Below are 20010 nucleotides of genomic sequence, written 5' to 3' on the forward strand. Positions count from 1 at the left end.
GAGGGTCAGCAGTCTCTCCCTTTGCATGTCTCATAGAGCTTCTCCTCACAGATCTCCTCGGGCATCTCCTCCCTTCGCAGCTCCCCTCTAAAACACATCTGTGCAGAGGTGCCGCAGGCTCTGCGGATGGGCTGATGTTTCTGCAGGCGATGGGGTGTTCACCTCCGTCTCAGAACTGGTGGGACCAGTGCCGGGCAGGTGGTGGCCTTCTCCCTTACAGGGCACCACTGCAGTCCCCAACTACCAAAACCCCACAACGTGTGCCCAAAAGAGCGTCCACATGTGAGCTAACCGGGCGCCCATGCATGAGCACAGTGAGCCCTACAACTTMTGCCCAATACAACTGTACCTGCTCAACAAGAGTGTTATGAGGATTAATTAATTCAGCTTTGCAAAGCACTTTGAAAGATTAAGAGCCGTAATTAAAGTACTTGGCTTGTACAAAGCTGAGACAACAAAATACTTTGCAAGAAAACAATAACTGATAACTTTTAATATTAGAGCTGCCACTTTGAAAGAATGCATGGACAGTAGTAAGTCAATGAATTGTTTTTTAAATTAATACTATAACCTGAATGGGAGAAAAAAATGCAAAGACATGCTAAAACGTTCAGAATCCCTCAACAGCTGTGGATAGCATCCAGAGGACATACCTGGCTACAAGGGAAGGATGAGGTCCTGGTTTTCTAAGCCACTTACTGAGTCTAGCAGAGTTTCTAGAAAGTCACTTATCTTTCTAGTGTCTAAACATCAAAGAAAGATAAATCATAAGGCAGATACTCGCGCTGCCATGAAAAAGCTGTAACACAGTGGAAGATCTGTCCTGGCCAGGAACTGTGTTGAAACAATCGATGTCGCCTCAGTTCCACAATCTAAACCCTGATCACTGCACAGCAAAGAAAAAGCCATCTTTTTGTCTGCTCACAGTAATGAGACTCCTGTTCTTTAATTTGAACTTGGAAAGAAAGCAGATTCTTTCTCTTCAAGAAGAAAAACTCCCTACAGAGAAAGGGCCCCTGAGTAATTTGTTTTGCTACCAATATTTTTATGGTTTGCGGGCAGGCAAATGGCAGAGGTTGGTGTTGTGAACCTTGAATTCCACAATGACTATAAAAGTAAAAGAATGCAGCTGCAGATACATGTGCAAATACACTCTGGCATTGTTTTATTCCCTTCCTGCCTGCAGAAAGGGCAGAACTTGCAGATTCCTCTAAGATTAATGGAAACCCAGCACTGAGATGAACAGCATCAACTTGTCTTGCATCTTCCCAACTCCCAAGGCTCCCAGATTCAGCACGGCTTGTGCGAGGGCATGACTCAGCCTTACGTAATTTGAAATTCATCCAGAGTAGACCTCAAGAAACTTGATATACCGCCTAATATGCTATGGCACTGCTTACATTTTGGGTTGGATCCTTAGCTTCTGTCAACTCGACTAAATTTACGAAAGCAAAACAAAACCCGTACAACCACAGTAATGAAGGATGCAGGGGCAGGTAAACGGCAGCAGACGGAAGAGTATAAATGGCAGAGATAAAAGGAGCATTGGGCCACTTGGAAGTGCCCACTCCACACACCCCAACGGCCAAATGGAAACCTAAGATGCCATTAGAAAACTACAACCTGAAAACCTGAGCAGTCACAACCCCACACACTGAAGTGGACCTGAACCAGAAGTGAACAGCACTCTCCAAATCTATAAATAGTATTAAATTGTTACACATCTATTCCAGTATGCTAGGTAAGATTTTCAAACAGCTGTATATGTGATTATTCGTTGCTTATAACGCACAAATCATGTACAGCACGCTGCATCCAAGCATTGCTCAACACTAGAGTAGTCACCCCCAGATTTTACAGACCAAGCGTATGGTTTTCTGTTTGGTTGTTAGACTTATAGACATGACTCTGGCTCCTAGGCCAGCTCTGGCTACAGTACCAGTACACACGGGCTATGCCAGCAAGTTCCAGCGTGAGCCTTTCCTTCAGGAGCTCTGCCAGCCGTAACGATCAGAAGGACCAGGTGACCGCAGTAGCAGCTAAACTTATTGAGGAGCGCAGACATCGTGCCTACACCCCTGCCTAGCTCATCGTGCCATGAGGGCACTGTCGTCCAATACCTCAATCGTGTTGACGTGAGCAGCGCCCAGCAGACACCCTCCTGGGAGACGGTCCATTTGTCTGCCCCTCGCCTTCCCTCCGCTTAGCCAAATCACGTTCTCATGGCCCATGTTTCTGCTGCTCTTCCAAAAGAGCACATTAACATTCACGGCAAAGCAGCGTATCTAGAGCCAGAGTTTCTACCTCCTACTCATTTCCTCAAGGCTCTGTGGATTTTAAAGATGTTGCCATACAGTAAAGATGCCAATAACTGGATTGGCACACACTATTCAAAACTTATTACAGAACAGCTGCACATCCTTCACATTTTTATTGACATAGCTATCATGGGCTAGTAAAGTTTCATTAGCTGTACTTAAAGACATGATTATCATGTTGTGTTTATGTTTTCTAGAAATAAATCTAGAAAAAACTCAAGTCATTTTTGTACATAAATGCATAGCCATTTATGCCTGGGCATGCAGGTATGCCATGTATTATATGCAGTGCAAACTTCCCTACGCTTGCCTTGTGAAAAGGCTCACAGGGACCATTTCTATCTTAAGGATGAAATGTTTCTCCATTCTTAATCATTCTTTTGTTATAGATTTGAGAATACCAAGTCCTCATCAGTGATAATGGCTTTGCGATCTGGATACCTGAATGCCTAGACAAAATTCTCAGCCATGCAGGAACTGGAATTTGCACTAAGCCTGCACTTAATTCAGAATAAGAATGAGCTGTCAACAGTCTAAATATCCCTTAAAATACATATTTGTGCAAAGATTTATTTTCGTCAATTAAAACAGGACATTTTTAGAAATACCACACTGCATTTTAGCATCTAAATTTCAAAGCAAAAAAAAAAAAAAAAAAAAAAAAAAAAAAAAAAAAACCAAAAGGCTCTCTTTTAATGAGGTAAAACTGCTTCATTTTGATTTCTTTTATAAATGGAGTTTGATTGAAGTCTGAATGTTTCAACAGAATGTTTTGATCTTGTTGAATAAGCAGTTTCTGTTGGAAAATTGTATTTTCATCATTTCTGTGCAGCTTGGAGAAATTGGTATTGCTCTATTAACTTCTATGATTTACAGCAAGTGAGGAGCTGGCTTGTAACGGCAGCAATCTTTGTCAGTATCTCGTGGACACGTTTAAAGAGAAAAGGTATTGCACAGTGACAGAGCATACATTTTAGAAAGATTGAGAACGGCGGACAGGCAGTAAATTACTTTATACTAATAAGCTTTGCTTCAATGTCAGTCTTGGCAAGCAGAGCAGAAGATGAACCTTACAAAGCACCATTTCAATACTTCCACAAATGGCTACCGAGCTATTTGCTTCACAAAACATCCTTCAAAATACCACAGAAAGCTGCCCAGAGGGGGCAAGCAGGGTCACTGCAAGCCAAGCTACCACTGCTCGAGAGAAAAAGCTGGGTTTCCATAACTGGCAATGACTCTTATCAATGGCTGAACAGCACAGACAAACCTAAAACTTGTGTTCATACTTGATTAGCCTGTGTGTGTTATAGGCAACCACCGATAGCATCATCTCTAATTCAGGAAACAACTGCCAACTTGCTGATGTCCTCTGATGGCTCTCGTGGCATGATGGCCACTAAGCAGGGATTTGGCAAAGGGTCTTGGAAGACTCAAGTCTCCTCAATATGGAGCATCATGATGGTTTACGGTGGTAGTCCTTGTATTCATCTGCTTTTCTGCATATATCTTTTGTCTTATAATTCAATCAAAGAAAGGAACCTTTTTGTTCTCTCTCTCTCTCTSTGTGTGTGTGAGAACAAAAGCTCATTAAACCCACTATATTTTTGGCATCATCAGGAATACCAATAACGACCTGCTCTGTAAACCCTACTTAAGAGTTGACAGCAAGTTCTAGCTTCTTCAGTAGTGTCTTGATTTTGATGGAATGAAAATGAATTGCTTGGCAATTATTASGAAGCACTCCTGTGCAAGTGTGGGCACTGACCCACATAGTAAGAAAAGGGAAATTAAAAAAAAAAATCAACCCCCCCATGACTCATTTGTAATTAAGTTGCACAATTTCAAACAGGAATAATACATTAATCTAGAGATAAACAGAAGAGGTAACTCCATTCTTAAAGCCAGATTTACAGGATACTCCAGCGACAAAGCATCTTTGAAATACACGAAGTTGTATCTCCAGTTCAGATACTTGAGCATAACTCCAGCAGGACTACCAGTTTCACTCCTTCGACTTGAAAAGTTCCCCAGAGTTTAATGAGATTGCCTCTAAGTAAAACAAGTATGATTTGTCTCATGGGAGAAAAAGAAAAATGAAATATTTTCATTTCAGTTAAAACCTTCCCTAAAAATTAGTTCAGGGACTGAAGCTCTCATATGTATTATCTAACTAAAAGTCATTTTTGCCTTTCTTTGTGAAGTTGGAAGGAAATCTGTTCAGTCATTATTGAGTTATATGGGGGGGGGGGAAACTGCTCCCATCATCACATTATTAGTTATTTGTGGTTTTTGAACTCTGTATAAGAAAAAAAACCAACACTTTTCTTGGCTGGATTGTTTGAGTGGGGGTGAATTTTTAACCCTCTGAAATAAATCATTTCACTTAGTGAATATAAAGCATAATCCTACTTTGTTACTTCACAGAGCTCGCTTGCTTACTTTGAATTACCATTTTAAATGGACAACTGCACACAGCTTGGACTCATACCTAGGTACTACAATGAGAAGTTTCCAAGCCAGAGTCCTTTCCTCCATTACGGGGTGGAGTAGAGCACGTCATTGCCTCTCAATTGCAGCCCAGATGAAAGCACTTCCTTATTTTCTGTCTTTCCTTACTTAGCCCCTCCACTCCTGCCAATGCCATGTGTGATGGAGGACCTTCTTCTGGTGCAGGTTACCCTGGGTCATGGAGATCACGCATGGAAAGATACCGTACTTGTGATTATGCTTTCAACTCTTCTCATACTTGACTGGTGTTGGTCATTTCCAGAGATACTGCTCACTTCTGAAAGCTCTAACTGTGATCACATGCAAGCAGTAAAGAGGCTCCAAGGCCAACACTTCCCCTTCTTGGAGTACGCTTACTTGCAACTTTCGTCCTCTCACAAAGTGCCGAGTCTCGGAAACATCCCTCTTCTACTCCAGTTCAGCTAATTCAGATAACAGGAAGCCGGTGGAATTGCTCACAAACACTTCCAGCAGGCACGTGCTTAAGAGACCTGTACAGTCAGGTGAACAGACCTTGTTTCTGCTTCACGTGACTGAATGGCACTTTGGAAAACAGTCCAGGCAAGTCCAGCCCCAGGTTTCAAGAAAACCAGGAGCAACTTCAAGTAATTCAATGTGCCCACTAATGCTGACTAAATAGTTGTTTTGTTCGGGTAAAAAGAACTGGCAGCTTCAGTGTAAAGCAGTTGTTTCATGTTGGCAAACGCAACCTGGGAAAGTCACTTCACCAGTGCTAACAGTGAYTCTGTGAAATATAAAATAAACCCGAATGTGGGTGGTGCGCCCTATACAGCCCCTTACCTTCAAAATAGATTTATTCTAATGGAAATGAAAACACACACAAAAGAAAACAAAAAGGCGGACAAATATGTTTCTAACATGATAATGCTAATAGAGAGACGAGCACTGACAGCAATCACACCTTACGGTTCAACAGAAAATGCATTCCCTAGAATATTCTATTTTGGAGATTTATTATAGATGAGTTACAGTGATTTATTTCTCTAGAGTAATTAAATTTCTGTTGACACAGAAATCTCATAACTCAAGAGGTTCAACAATCCCTTGAGTTACTTTCAAGAGAAAATGAAATTAAGGTATATTGGATATAGACAAAGAGAACAGACAAGGCTCATAAAAGCGAGCTAATGGAAAAATTGTGTGCCATAGACACTCTCACACTCAACTGCTTCCGTAGCCACTTGATCCTTCTGATGTCCTTCGTTTTAGAGCTCGTACTTGCCTTCATTTATGGTCCGTTGCACTAAAATGTCAGCTGTATCAAATGTAAAATTTTACAGTGGATTCAATAGGAAAGCATGATTGCACTCTGCTACTTCAGGCCAAAACAGAGCTGTTACGCCACCTCCTCTCCGAGGCAAAGATTACAAACTGGGAAAAACAGACAGACAAACAAACATCGGCGTTTTCAAACTACTTTCAGTGATTCGATTGGTTTTAAGTAACACGCATATTACAACACGTCCCGTTGCCCAAAACGGCCTGTTAGGGTGAAGTTAAGGTTGCGGACACACATTAGGCTTTGTGTGAGTTTGTTGCCTTTCAGGAAACCAAAGCAAATCACGAGGGTGGATGTCTGCGAGCAAACTTGCCACGTCCTCAGTAGCGGAGAGAAGGACCTTACTCCACAAGTCGCGCCACTGCTGACAGTAAGCATCGTGTGCAGTAGGCTCAGCCCCAGGGACGGGACCACAGCCTGGTCCCGAGGAAAGGCACTTACAGCTCTGCAGCTTCTGCAAGCTCTTCCTCATGGAAGGGGAGCAGCTCACGGGAACTAGACAAACCTGCTACCCACAATTGCCCTTCCTGCCAACAAGCTTCAGGAAAAGTTATTTTTCTTCTACATCAAATTGTCCAGGTTTCCTTCTGACATTTGTCTTTGAAAGGACAAGGTGTGAGGCACTAACTTGGCTTTCAGAAAACACTGGTTCCAACATCGGAAACTGTGCAAAACCCACTAATTTAACCGAAAACACAGTTAACACAGAGATCAATGTGTCTGACAATCCCTCCCTTCAACTCCTTGATCAAAGCCCATTCACAATGAAAACTTTGCTTTGAACTTCAGTGGATCTACAACCAGGCTGCAGGTACATCAGATTAGCACATCAGCTCCAGAGCAGGCTGCCTGCAGCAACACTGCTAGCATAAAGACTAAAATTTAATATAACCTTGGTGCAGAACGCTACCTTGTCATTTTATTCGGTCCAGCCAGATCTTGTTTTTCACCTTCTGCAGGAGGAAAAGAGAAGCAAAGCCAGCAACATGCTAAAAATAGTTTATGGAGAATCTTTTAAAAAAAAAAAAGGGGGGGGGCAAACACCCCCCCACACACACACAAATATTTTGAATTCTGGTCATCAATCCACAGGCAGATTCCTAAACTGGTATAAACGAGTACAAAAGTCAGGTCAGGGATGCTAATTTACACGAGTTAAAATTGTTGCCAACTGAACTCTAGATCCACCCAATATCACAAAAAAGCCCCAATACTTTAAATATCAAAGAGTGCCCCTAAAAAACCACCGCATGACAGTCAGCAGTAGGTTAGAGGTGATTAATTCCCTCCATTTCAGCCTCGGAATAGACCTGGGAATGAGACCAACCTCTTCCAAGCCATCTCACGTGCCTTCACTCCAAACGCAAGGCTGCGAGCCTGATTTGCTGCCTGCTACCTAGACATCACCGAATCCTCTACAATAACAGGCAAAAGTTGAAAAATTCTCAAAGTAATCAGACAGGAATGATTCTGAATTTTACCACTCCTAAGCAAGAGTAGCTAAATCCACAGCTAATACAAACCCACAGAGCAGCAGGAGCAAATCTGATTTACACTAGTTGACGAATAGTCTTGCGTGTTTATTTTGCTTAGGAAAAAAATTATTACGTAGCAGTACTGCATAACTAATAGGATATTCTAGCTTGATTTGTTCCCTAATTAGTTTTCAAACTTACATAGTTGCTACTCCCTAACGTCTTTATGTGTCTTCACTCTGAATTCTTAAATTACCTTTAAGCTGAAGATGAGCTTTAATACAAATCCCTCAATTTGAACACACCACACAAAAAAAAAGCTTTGAATTTTTCAAAAAACTCCCCCTAACATTAAAAAAAAACAGAATCCTCAAAACACTTTTTTTTTTTTTTTTAAACTATCTCCCCTTTGGAGTTTCAGATCTACCTTTCTAAAAACAATTCCAAAGACCACTACCAAATTAACTAATGAGCCTCAGATCTATAGTTTAACATGTCTACCTACCGGTAACTACAGAGCAAAGAGATTCCTGGCTGTTCTCACCAGACGGGACAAAAACACCAGCCGCTCAGGCGGGGACGGAGTACGTACATCAGCTAGGATCGCGTCGGGCGCCTGAGCTCCTGGCCACCGAGCAGAGGTGATATTCAAGATGCACCCCACCATGCTCGGAGGTCTCCTGTTGCAGCCTGACTGCGCGGCAGGCATCCCGCAGGCTCGGGGAGGAACGGGCAGGCATGGGGAAAGGCAAAACGCATCGCACTCGCAACCGGAGGAGATTGAGAAAAGGTGCAGAGAGCACAGCAACACTGTTCAAACACCACCAGCGTGCATTTACAAYGAGAAACCAAAGCACAGGAGTCCATCAGATGGGAAACACATTTCGCCTGCTGCGCTGCAGATCTGCCTGCTCCCTTTGGGCGTCAAAGGGCATGGGGAGGAACTTGTAAGCAATTGTGGTCTTTAATCAGGCAATTGAGACTCTTGATGCAGAGTAATTTAATGAAGGAAACGAGACCAGCCCCAAATCCACTAAAACAGCTTCAAACAAATGACTGTGATGCACTTTAATGAGTGCTTTCTCTCATTTATGCAAAATATTCCCAATATCCAAATGAAACCATTAAAGAAAAATTAAACAGTACGCCTCTCTAGCCCTTCAAAAACAACACACACATTAAAAGCAAATTGACCTGCTCATGCACAGTAGATCTGATCACCCTCTTCCCCAGCCTTTGGCACAGTCTCTAAAGGAGGATTTTTTCACCCAAGAGCCTTGCTGTTGTGGTCCGTGGGCATCCCTTCGCTGGTGGGAACCCCAGAGCACAGCCCGTTGAGCCTCTGGCAGAAAGCAGGTCGTTCCAAGTGTCTCCTGGCCCACCTATTTTCAGAAGAGTTCGAGCCCCTCCTAACATCTTTTTGGTGAAGCCTTTAAGGAGCCCCTGAGTCTCAGACATACGTGCGTCTTCTTCAGAAGGGAGCGCTGAGGGCCGTGCCAGCCGGTGCCTTACCCTTGCCCTATTCGTCCCATGGGGCAGCTAGCTGATTTCTCTCTTCCTCTCCCCTGTCCTTCCCTGCATCCTGCCCATATTTACCAAATCCCGCTGAAGGTCCCAATCCGGTTGCCTGCAATAGATTTAAGCACCGATTAGTCCCCAAGCAGTAGGGGCTTTTGTTTTGTTTTTTTTGTCTCCCTGGTAAATCAAGGGTTCCTAAACAAAACCCGCTGAACCAAACAGCCAGCAAGGCATGCCGCTCAATTTGCCATGCTGGGAGGGGGGTGGCGGTGGCAGTACAAAGGCCTATTCTGACAAGGAACAGAAACCAAAGAGCAGGAGAAAAGCAACAATCAGCTCAATCGCAAAAGGCTCTCAATACCAAGAGAGGGAAAAGAAGGTCAGGGCTCACTGCAAGGAAGTTACCATGAACACGCAGTTCCTTGTGGCTTTGCTTAAGCTGCCTGAATGAGGTGCACACAAATTTCTCCCCAAGAGCACCACATCCGTGCACACACTCCGCAGCAGAAACAGGTGAGCACCGTTTCCGGAAAGTTATTGCACATTACTACAGCTGACTTCAACAATAACTTCCAACTGAAATGTAGATAAGCCCTCTTAATTCCAATTACCCTTTATTTTAAAGCTTAATTACAGTAGTACAAGACTGTCACGGAATGATAATTACAATTTATTTAAACATCGATAAGTAAACATTAGGTTTTATTTTCCTACTGTGAAATGTATCTAACCTAATGGGCTGATAATGCCATTTAATTGTGTGCAATCAAAGAAACTGGGTAATTTCTGTCAGGTATCATAAAATGGCAACGGCTGCTTTATCACAAGATATTAACTCTTTCCAAAAACAACTGTTATTTTTACGAATCAGCATTTCCGCTCAGCTCAATTTAGTTCTGAATAAGAAGGAAAGGGAAGAAGTTGGAGTCTTGTGCAGTCACAGAACAAGGCCCCCTTAGGGCCTGGCCAGCAGAAACGTACATTAAATTACAGCAGAACTAACGCTCCTCCGTTTAGGCTCCGGAAAGCCTGCGACGCCCGTCACGATGCTGTGGAAGCGTGCAGACGAATCACTCTGCATCAAGTGCCACCCTAAAACTGAGGGTGCCTACCTGGCATTAATCAGTCGGGTCCTTGAGGCGGCGTCTATTTACAGGAGCTGAAATCCGGCCTGCATCTAGCTTGCACATTGCCCTTGGTTCCTGTGCAGGCAGATGCGGGTCTGAGACACACAGCCCCCTGATAAATGTAAAGCTGGATATTAAAAACATACCCAAGATGAGAATCTTCCTCCATGCACCTTGTTTTCCAAACATCCCAACTGTAGAGCAGTGCTACTTTACTGATTACTGAAATAAAATAAAGATGAATCTGTAGCAGATTTTCCAGCTTAATACTTTTAACCAGGTGCTGCAGGCAGTAACTAGGGCTCAGTTTAAGACTTCAGTGCATCATCAAAAAGAACCACAACAACTGGATCAAGCCCTTGGGCAGTTTTAATTTTACTTCCACTCCGGAAAAATTAATATGAGAGACTTTCTGTGAATCCCACCTAACAGATGGTGGTTCTCCTTTTACTAACACTCTTGGGTCTGCCGTGTTTTAACACCAAATAGACCAGGGGCTGTTTGGAAAAGCAGCTCATCTTTGGTGACCCAACATAACACCCGCTCTGCTCTGTACCACCACTGCCGCAGCTCAGATCGTCCGTACTGAAGTCAGCTCAACTTCTTTCTCCCAAGTCAGAGGGGAAACAAAGAAAACGAGACACAGGGAAAAATAAAAACAAAACCCAACAGTCTTTGCTTCTTGAGATGAAAACCCAGCACCGGTTTGTAGCTAGCCAGATACCCCTACCRCAGTTTTTGCTTTCCCAGAGGGCTTTTTTCATGATTGGATTCCATCTAGGATCCGTTAATCAGCCAGGCAGACAGCTAGGCCACACAACAGTATATCCCTTCTCCTCAGTATCAGCCAGGTACTACTCTCGAGCCCAGAAGCAGGCGAGACCCCTTTCCCAGGGCTCTGCTCAGATAAGCGCAGGCAGCTCCCATTGAAATGCATGCAAGGAGCTCTGAGCAGCATTTGCATGCGAACTAATATCAGTTCCACTTCACCAGCCCGTGTCACGACGAGAAAGTTGAAGCATCTGAACATTTTACAGACAAAAACCAACTTGTAATTCTCCCATTACAAGAACCATCACTTCAGTGACACAGAACTGTGCTAGTCTCTGCACTAAATGTTTGCCAGTGATTCAAGAAGCTGCCATGTGCTGCTAGATCAGGATAAATACCGTTTGACCGAGGATATTCATGACAAATGAGGGGAAAGACTGTGGATTTGGAGATTCATGTCCTCAAAACGTAATGTCATTTTTATTAATAAATATGATCCTGCACAGTTTTCACATGTGGATTAAGCTGGCAACAGTCCAGCAATATAATTGTCACAGAGTTGTGCTGGTAATTTTCAGATTTGTTCTGCATCGGTAATAATTTTGATTATATTTCCAAAGAGGAGAAAACACGAGAAGGGGGAAAATATCATCCAGAAAGAACTATAATTTTATTATTGCTGCGTCTAAAATCATTAAATTTATGGCACTACTGAATGCAGAGGACTCTGCATGCAAATTATCCTGAAATCTAGGTCACAACATGCTGCAATTTGATTTCTAATTAACAAGCACAAAATTACCATTCCAATCAAACATTTCATAAAATTGATGGTAGTAAACTTAACTAACCTTTACCAACATGGTAAGCAATTTCAAAGATAAAATCTGGATATTTATATCGTCCTCAAACCATGTTAGCTGGAGGAGTCATTCTTCACACCTACCACGCTCACAACCCTCATTCAATTGCAGCTCTTTGGCTTACAAAAGGCTTTTGATTATCATGCAGATGGAAAGTCTGAGAGTGCAGGTTCAGGTAAACAGGCTATTTGGATTAGATACATTTCTATAATTTTGGAGCAACTGCACTGAAATCAATAGATCTGCACCAGCCAAGAGCAGACTCTTATCCTTCCACCCCTAAGATGTGGTTGGAAGAGGAAAGAATTACCAAACCAAAACACAAATGCTTTTTATTATTGATGCAACAGAACAGATCTTTGCGCGGCCTAAATTGGGCCCAGCTACATCCGTAATTTTATCAGATTATTTTTCCCTAATAAAATCAGATGGATTATTTTACCTTGTGCTCTTCCAAGTGAGCTGGTTACAGATTGTTTGCTTAACTGACTCATAAACAGATTTTTAATTATAGTACAGATGCCTCCCCCTCTTCTTTCCCTTTAATTTCTAAAGTTGGTGCTAACTAGGAGGAGAGATCCCTTTCCTTTTGAAAGCCATGGAGTTTTCACCAATGACCTAAGTCACAGCATGGCTGGTTCTACGTTATAATTTCCATAAATGAGAGGTATTACAATCAAGTACAAAAGCAACACGCATTATTTGGTGTGCATGTGCAATTAGCATAAATGAATCATTTAATTTACTGAGCTTCACCATAATCTCTGCAAATTAAAAAAAAGTATCAGCTAGTCTTTTCATCCATATTTTGTTTATGAGCTTATCTGTGAGTTAAATTTTCATACTCGCTCTTCCAGTGAATAGCAATGTGTACAATGAGCAGTACCAGTTAAGTAATATGTATCTCCTTCATTAGGATAAATAAGTTATATTCCCAAAGTCAGGAATTAATTCTCAGAATGGTCTCAGGCCAAGTGTAAATGCTGTTAAACGGAGCTTAAAATGCATCAAGTAATAACCTCTAGTCCTAGAATCACGGGATTGCTGCCTTGATAGAACAAGAAGGGGAGAAGCCTTATCTTTGCTGAAGCTGACAGAAAAATGGATTTGGACATTACTCAAAAGATCTACTCAGTATTAATAAGCGTAACGTAAAGAAATATGCAGAGGGAACAGGAGGGAGGCAGATGCTGAAGAACTGCCTCTTTGCTCATTTTCCCACTCAAGGAAGCAGCTTTTCCCAAGCACTCCCCTCTCTCTTTGCCCATGCATGTGTCAGGTTCTCATCTTACTCAAGGAGGTGGTGCGGTGAGGCAGGGCCCCCATCTCCTCTGAAGTCAAGCTCCTGCTTCTGCGAATGCTGATTCTGCACAGCTGTCAGTAGCTCCACAAGAAGAAAATCAGTGGTGAATCCAGCCTTCTTTTTCCCATTTCCTTCCCATTCATTAAACGCACTCGGAACAGTTAGTCCCAACTCAGCCCTGAACCAGTTCATCGGAGCGTCGCAGCAAGAAAGATCCCCTCATCACCAACACCTCGGCATTTCAGCCCCTGCCAGCTAGGAGTAACTGAGCTGTGAACCTTGCACAGAGACACCTCGCCCCAGCAACACGGTAATTCACCCCGCAGTTGCGGGACGCACCCAAAGAGACAAGCGAAGCCTGGAAACCTCTCCAACGCCCTGGGGACCAGGGCTGAAAGGTGGCGCCCAGTGGAAGCCCTGCAGCGTTCTTGCTGCTTCACAGCACTGCATACTGTCTGGGCAATTTATGAGACAGTTCTACCCAGAAAACACCACAAAGCAAAGCCCAACTTTGGTGAAAGCCACATGCAACTGGACAACTAAACTGAGGCCCAAACTCTCTACAGCCCAGAACTAGGATCCTTTGGTCTGTTGCTCTCATGCCGAGACTGACACAGAATCGCACGCTCCAAACAAGTGCATTTTAAGCAGAGCTTTGCATCCTCAGAGATCAAATCATTTTCTATGTAAAATGGCATTCAGAGGAGCTCAAGGGAACATAGGACAGGCTGGCTTGCTTAACATTTTGCCTCCACCGACCTCTTCTTTCACCCACAACTCTTGCAACAAGCCTACTTCAGTGTATGTGTGATTAGAGGCCTAACAAGGGTCTGAGACGATTTCCTGGGAGAGGGGTGGAGGAAAAGAGGGTGGACTTCCAGACTGGAAGAACATCAACTGCCGAATTAACCACCATGGCTTTGCTTGCTTCTAGCTCCTGTCAAACCAACTTGTAAATCCCTTTGGGAACCAAATCATGCAAGGTTCATCGCAGCTTGTGCAGTTATACAAACCCCGAGTCAAGAAGCTAAAAATGGTTCTCAGTTGTACAGGAATACACACCAGAACAGAGGGCTAAATCTGAAATGTCAGCAGAAAACTTCACTCCTCCTGGTTTGCTTCCCCTCTGCCCATGCCTCTCTTCCTCCTCACTTGCACGTACATGTTTTTAAAGGCCTGCGTGTTGTGTTACAAGTTCACAAAAAATACCTAGTTAGGTGTTCTTTTTGAGTGGAAGAAGGGGTCAGTTTTGGAAAAAGGTCCAAGAAAGTGTGTGAAATACTATTTAATTATGGTTGGCATTCTGTGGGCTTAAACAAACTATACCCTGAGCAAAGAAAAGCGTTACGACCAACAACAGAAAGAGGTGGGAGGTATTTGTGCTAGCTAACCAGAGGCTTCTACCCATGTCTGAGATGCCCGTACCGCTAGGGCTCTCCAGAGAGCAGTTCCCAGCACTCAAGTAAAGCACCAGGCTCCTCCGAACTCCCGTCTGAAACTCCCTGACTGCACAAGGCAGGCTCTGGCTCAGGACTTGGGCAGCTCTTCCTTCGGGCACCCAAGTTAGATGGTGTGAACACACTGTGCCCTCTCCACGCTTTGCAAAAAGCGGCTATGCAATACCACAGTGAGACAAATATACCCTGCTTGTGGAGTTTCACATTTAAATGCCATTCCTTGAAACCTTCTCTGCAGACACTGTTCCTGGTATCACTCTGCAGCCCAGGCCAGACCTGCACCCAGGGCCTCCAGGACTCATCCCTTTTCTCACTAGTCTACTAAGTGCCCAGCTGACGACCCCCAGACTTTATCTTGCTTAGCCCAGACAGCATCCTGCATCAGCGCGAGTTGCGAGTTACTCCATGCGATTTCCCCATCACCCACCCAAAGCCGTATTAAATTATTCATGAATGAAATAACAGTTTTCGGCATTAATAATTTACAGGTACACCAAGGGGACATGTAAGGTAAAATGTAACTTATCCRGGAGTCTGAGCTTTGGCAGCTTTTATAATACCCATTCATCTAGTATTTTCCATCATTAATCCTTATGCTTTGCTGACTAGAGCAGTTGCTCAATGACAGGCAGATTTCCCCACTGACATGGATCTGGTACGCAGGTTCAGTACCTGCAGACGTGAAACATCTTTTTGTTTGCTGGACTTAATTTATTAAAGTGCTGGCATCAGAACTTGCAAAATCTTAATCTCAGGAGGACTCACACGGACCTAGGCAGGTCTACTTGCTTAAGGAAAGCCTGCTGACATCAGTGCAAGCTAGTGAGGATGGGCCCCAGGTATGCATGTAATAATACTGTAATTAATAATTATTAATAATTTGTTATCCAGCTTCATATACAGTCCCTCTGCCTTTCCTGTCAGAAAAATGATACAGCCTTTCACTTTTGGGAGACCTGAACTAATTATATTTACTGAGAGCTTCATCAAAAGTTGTAATTTACTGTGGCAGCACATAGGCACTGAAGCAACGCAGGCGCGTGGAATTCCCCAAGATGGACACCATGCAGAAAGGCTTTCACTAGCTCCCCTGTTAATGTAAGAGCACATTTTAGATCTCCTTGATCTGATCCCTTTAGCAATCTGTGTGATGAAAGTAACTAAATCATGAGCAAAGCATCTCTGAGTAAATTCCTTAAGACCAGGAAATTCAAGTCTCAAAAAATATTAATGTATTTTGACAATTTTGGTTCTAAAGAACCAAAAGATTTATCATAGCTTGTTTCAAATGAGTCTGCACATGACAGTTAAACCTTTTGTYGAAAAACTCCCAACTGACAAGAAACACATAAAAACAGTATTTCCCACCTAAATTCAATGACTTTCTGGTAGTAGTCATGTTACTCGGAAAACGTTAAGCAACAAATGAACACTTTTTTTTGTATTGAGGTCTGGGCAAACTCCTAACAAGTTTTATTAACTTGGCATATCGAGCCCCCTCGTTTACTTACAACATGCCAGAAAGCATGTCATGATTTTCATTGCTTTGCTTGCATTTGCAATGATTTAGCCGAGATTCCCTGCAAAACCAGTTTTGAACCTCCAGCTTACTCCGGACTTGTTCCTAGAAGAAAACTGACAGGTTTGCTCAGTCTGCAACCTCGCCCGTTCGTTTTGCTGTCACCACGTACAGACCGCATTCTTCAAAAGCAGAAGACAGAGTGAGGATCCAAAAGATAACTGCTGTGTCGGCTTTGCTTTTTGCCTGTTGCATCATGTCGGTCAAGTTACCGTGCTTTGCTTCCCCCGACCTGCTACTTATCTCCTGCAAAGGGAAGCTGGCTGGCTGGGGACCTGCCCCCACAAGGCGCTCACGCAATGGAGAGCAGAGCAGCACCTCGATATTGATTGGAGCTGCCAGCTGCGACGCTTACTGCATCTTCACAACACGGTTGCAATGACTAAGAAAAGCAACCCACGGGGGGTGCTAAGGCTAGTACACCCACATCGAGGCCAACCGAGATCTTTGAAGTTCCCAAGGTGGTATGCCACCTGCTCCCAAACTCCAAGTTGCCTAGACAAGCTCAGAGATGTCTACACAGCTAACAAGGCAGAAGTGGCTTACTTAGGTAACAAGTAGTATAGTGGCTTTATGGCAGGTGCTCCAAAAAACCCCCAGGAAGTCCCTCCGAAAGAAACGATTACAGTTACGGTGTTTAAGGGGATGGTTGCCTAATAGCATGAGCAGCAAGCGTACGTGGTGCTGCAGAGGTACATATCAGCCAGATCAACGGAGCAGGCAGCTGCGTTGCCAAACATTGCAAGCAGCTCACCACCCCACCGCATTCACTTCGCCCTCTCTGGTCCCACCGGGAAGCCCGACTGGGTCCTATCAAGCACTTCTGAACAGTCTTCCTTCAGTACCAGGAGGGAAACAGATTTTCTTGGCCTGCAGAATCCTGTTACACATAAACACCTTCTAGCTTGCCGAATATCTCTCAATGGTTTACCCACTACGGCTAGTCTGTAGAAAATCATTCCTGATTAAGAAAGATTTTGCAAAAGCTCACCAAAGCATTAGTCACGCAACCTTTTGCTTGTTAATTTGGCTTCATTCTTAGCAGTGTTCACTTCTTCCTGCTAGGCACTCCGAGTCTACAGATACCTACCTGACTGCAGCACCAGAGGCCAACCCTTACTCAAATTTGTCCTCTTAACCCTTGTTTAATGGCAAACACCTTCTCCACATTCCTTGTTAGGGGCTGCAGCTTCTGCATGAACTGAGTGGACCACCTGAGACTATGCAAGACTCTGCTGCCTCCCAGAGCTTGATCTAACCACAAGTTTATCCCTCCTGCATCTTTGCACCTCTTCACTTTAAGCCTTTCTTAACTTAATTCCTATGAAAAGCACTAAATCATTTACAGTTTTGACTGGTTTCTCCCACGTACACCCTGGTAGCCGCAAAAGATGTCAAACCTCTCAGCCGACAGTCTGTAGGACAAAGGTGTATCTAGCCCTGCTGTGTGATCTAAGGGAGTCGCTGGGCCCCATCTATCCTGAATACGACAGAAAAATATGCCCCTCCTGTTGTAAAACGTAACAAGATATACAGCTAAAAACAAAGTACTATTATTTAATTCGCTCTGCTTAAAAAAAACAAAAAACAAAAAACCACTCTTCCAGCATTCACTCCCACATGAATCTAAAGCTCTGGGACGCTACAGAGTGCAACATGCACCTATGAGGAGTGCATGGAAGATAAGGAAATAAATTCTGCCATCATGCAACAAAGACAGAACCTAGGAAGCAGTAAAAGGTTCGTCAATCCATTCTGTGAATAGACACCCTATATCGGCAGTTCTCGGCACCTAGCACATTTCAGGAATAATAAACTGTTAGAATACCAGAGAGTATGTAAAGTGAATTGATCGTGATGTCTGAGTGCCAATACAGAAAGCAAATAACGTGAAATGGAATTTTTTTTAATCTCTCGGGAAAGTCATAACAAGGTCCAATAATGAACTGAAGGGAGAAGAACAGAATGTGAAACAAGCTCAATTTTGGGTGCGTATATTTACCAGATGTAATTTTAGGTGTATATATTTTGCAGATAGAACAACTAATCTGAAAAACCATCACGGGGAAACTGTTTGGAAGAGGTTATAGTTTTGGGTGGTCCTAAACACCATTGCCATGTGAGCATGGCAGCAACTGGAAAAGCTTCCAAAAGCTACAGCAGAACAACGATGGCTCCTCCTGGCTCGATGCATGCGTAGGAGGAGGCCGAGTACATGACTAACCAGAACAGCCTCACCTTCTGCTCTCAGCATCTGCAAAAAGATTTCAATTGCCATTTGTGATAACCAGTTGCACACTTAAATAATTAACTCCCAGTTAAGTGCCTCACTAACTCCTGTGTCCCCAAACTGTACACTACCATCATATAGACGATGCACTGTTTAACTTAGCACTACCCTCTGCTTTTCCCAGTTATCCCCCTATTCAGATTAATTCAACTTAATCTGTCTCACTGGGGAGAAAACTACCCATTTTGGGAATTGCCATGAGCAACCCCAGCTCCAGGGTGCTGACTACTGGATACCTGCAGTACGCGGACGTGCGACGGAGCACCCTACAAAACGSACCATAAACTCTGCCCAAAAGAGTTCTGCCTGATTAGATGAGAGGGTCTGGCGCTGGGGGGAATCCCAGGCAGACAGCGGTTCAGGTAGCTAGCTTGGGCTTACGCGACAGAGAAAAGCAAGGCAGAGTCTCTTTCTGCACAATTCTCCTTTAGTTTCGCTTCTCTCTCACTGGATCACAGAGAAACGTTCCTTGATAAAAGTTTCTTTTAAAATTATTTCAGTAGTTAAATACAAAGAGTAAACTAGGGACCAGAGAAACAGCTGGAGCAGAGTTATGCCACCTTATGTCAGTCAACAATCTGACCTGTTCATCTCCTGTAACTTGGATAATCAATTTTACTCACATCAAAATGTGTTGGCAGTAAATTGCAGCAACTCTCATTTTTTTGTTAATTAAGAATGAAATGTGCCATGGATCACAATTATTTGGGAAAAATGTGCAGGATAATTCAACATGTGAACTGAYGGAACATTTTACCACCCTTCTCAGAAAAAAAATTACAGATAACATTATTGGAGAAAACTCCCTTTATCTTGCAAGATTTTTAAAGCACAGAAGCAGAAGATCAGATTAAACAATTGTGGGGTATTTTAGAGGAGAAAAGTAAAAGGACTTTTTGTGTTAATTCATTAAAATCTGCCCTGTGACCCCATCTCAGTACACCAGGGCCTGAAGTGCAGAGGTAGCATAATAATTGGGTTGTAYGTGTGCAGCGTATGCTTTTTAATGAATTTATGATGCACGTATTTCATTGCAGTCAGAGCAGGAGCATTCCTCTTCAACTTATTTTGCCAGCTTTTTTAACATTTTCATTTTAACATTTTACAAGGTGCTCTATTTGCCAGCGGACAAAATAGGTGCAATCTCTCTTGCATTTCATGTTTCTATTAAGGATTTGATCTTGTAGGAGATGTGACAGTTGCATGAAAATGGCCCCAACTCTCTAAAACCACATCAGCAGAGATCGGTCTTGCTCACTGCAGCRTTGAACTCTAGCAAGCGGAAATAAATATGCCCTTCTGCTCACAGAACTTGCCCTGCCACTGCATTCCCAGTGCTCCCTTGCATTCACCGCTCAGGAGCCATACAGCCCATTGCATGGGGAAAAGTCCAGGCTTCTCCTACATCAGAGTAATCATGCTAGAGCATTTCTGGTATGATGCTCAAAGAGAGTTGTACCGTGACTGACACCTTCCCAAGACTTTGGTAGGAGAGCCA

The sequence above is a fragment of the Apteryx rowi genome, unplaced genomic scaffold (assembly GCF_003343035.1).
Source record: "Apteryx rowi isolate R43461 unplaced genomic scaffold, aptRow1 scaffold_298, whole genome shotgun sequence".
Taxonomy (NCBI): domain Eukaryota; kingdom Metazoa; phylum Chordata; class Aves; order Apterygiformes; family Apterygidae; genus Apteryx; species Apteryx rowi.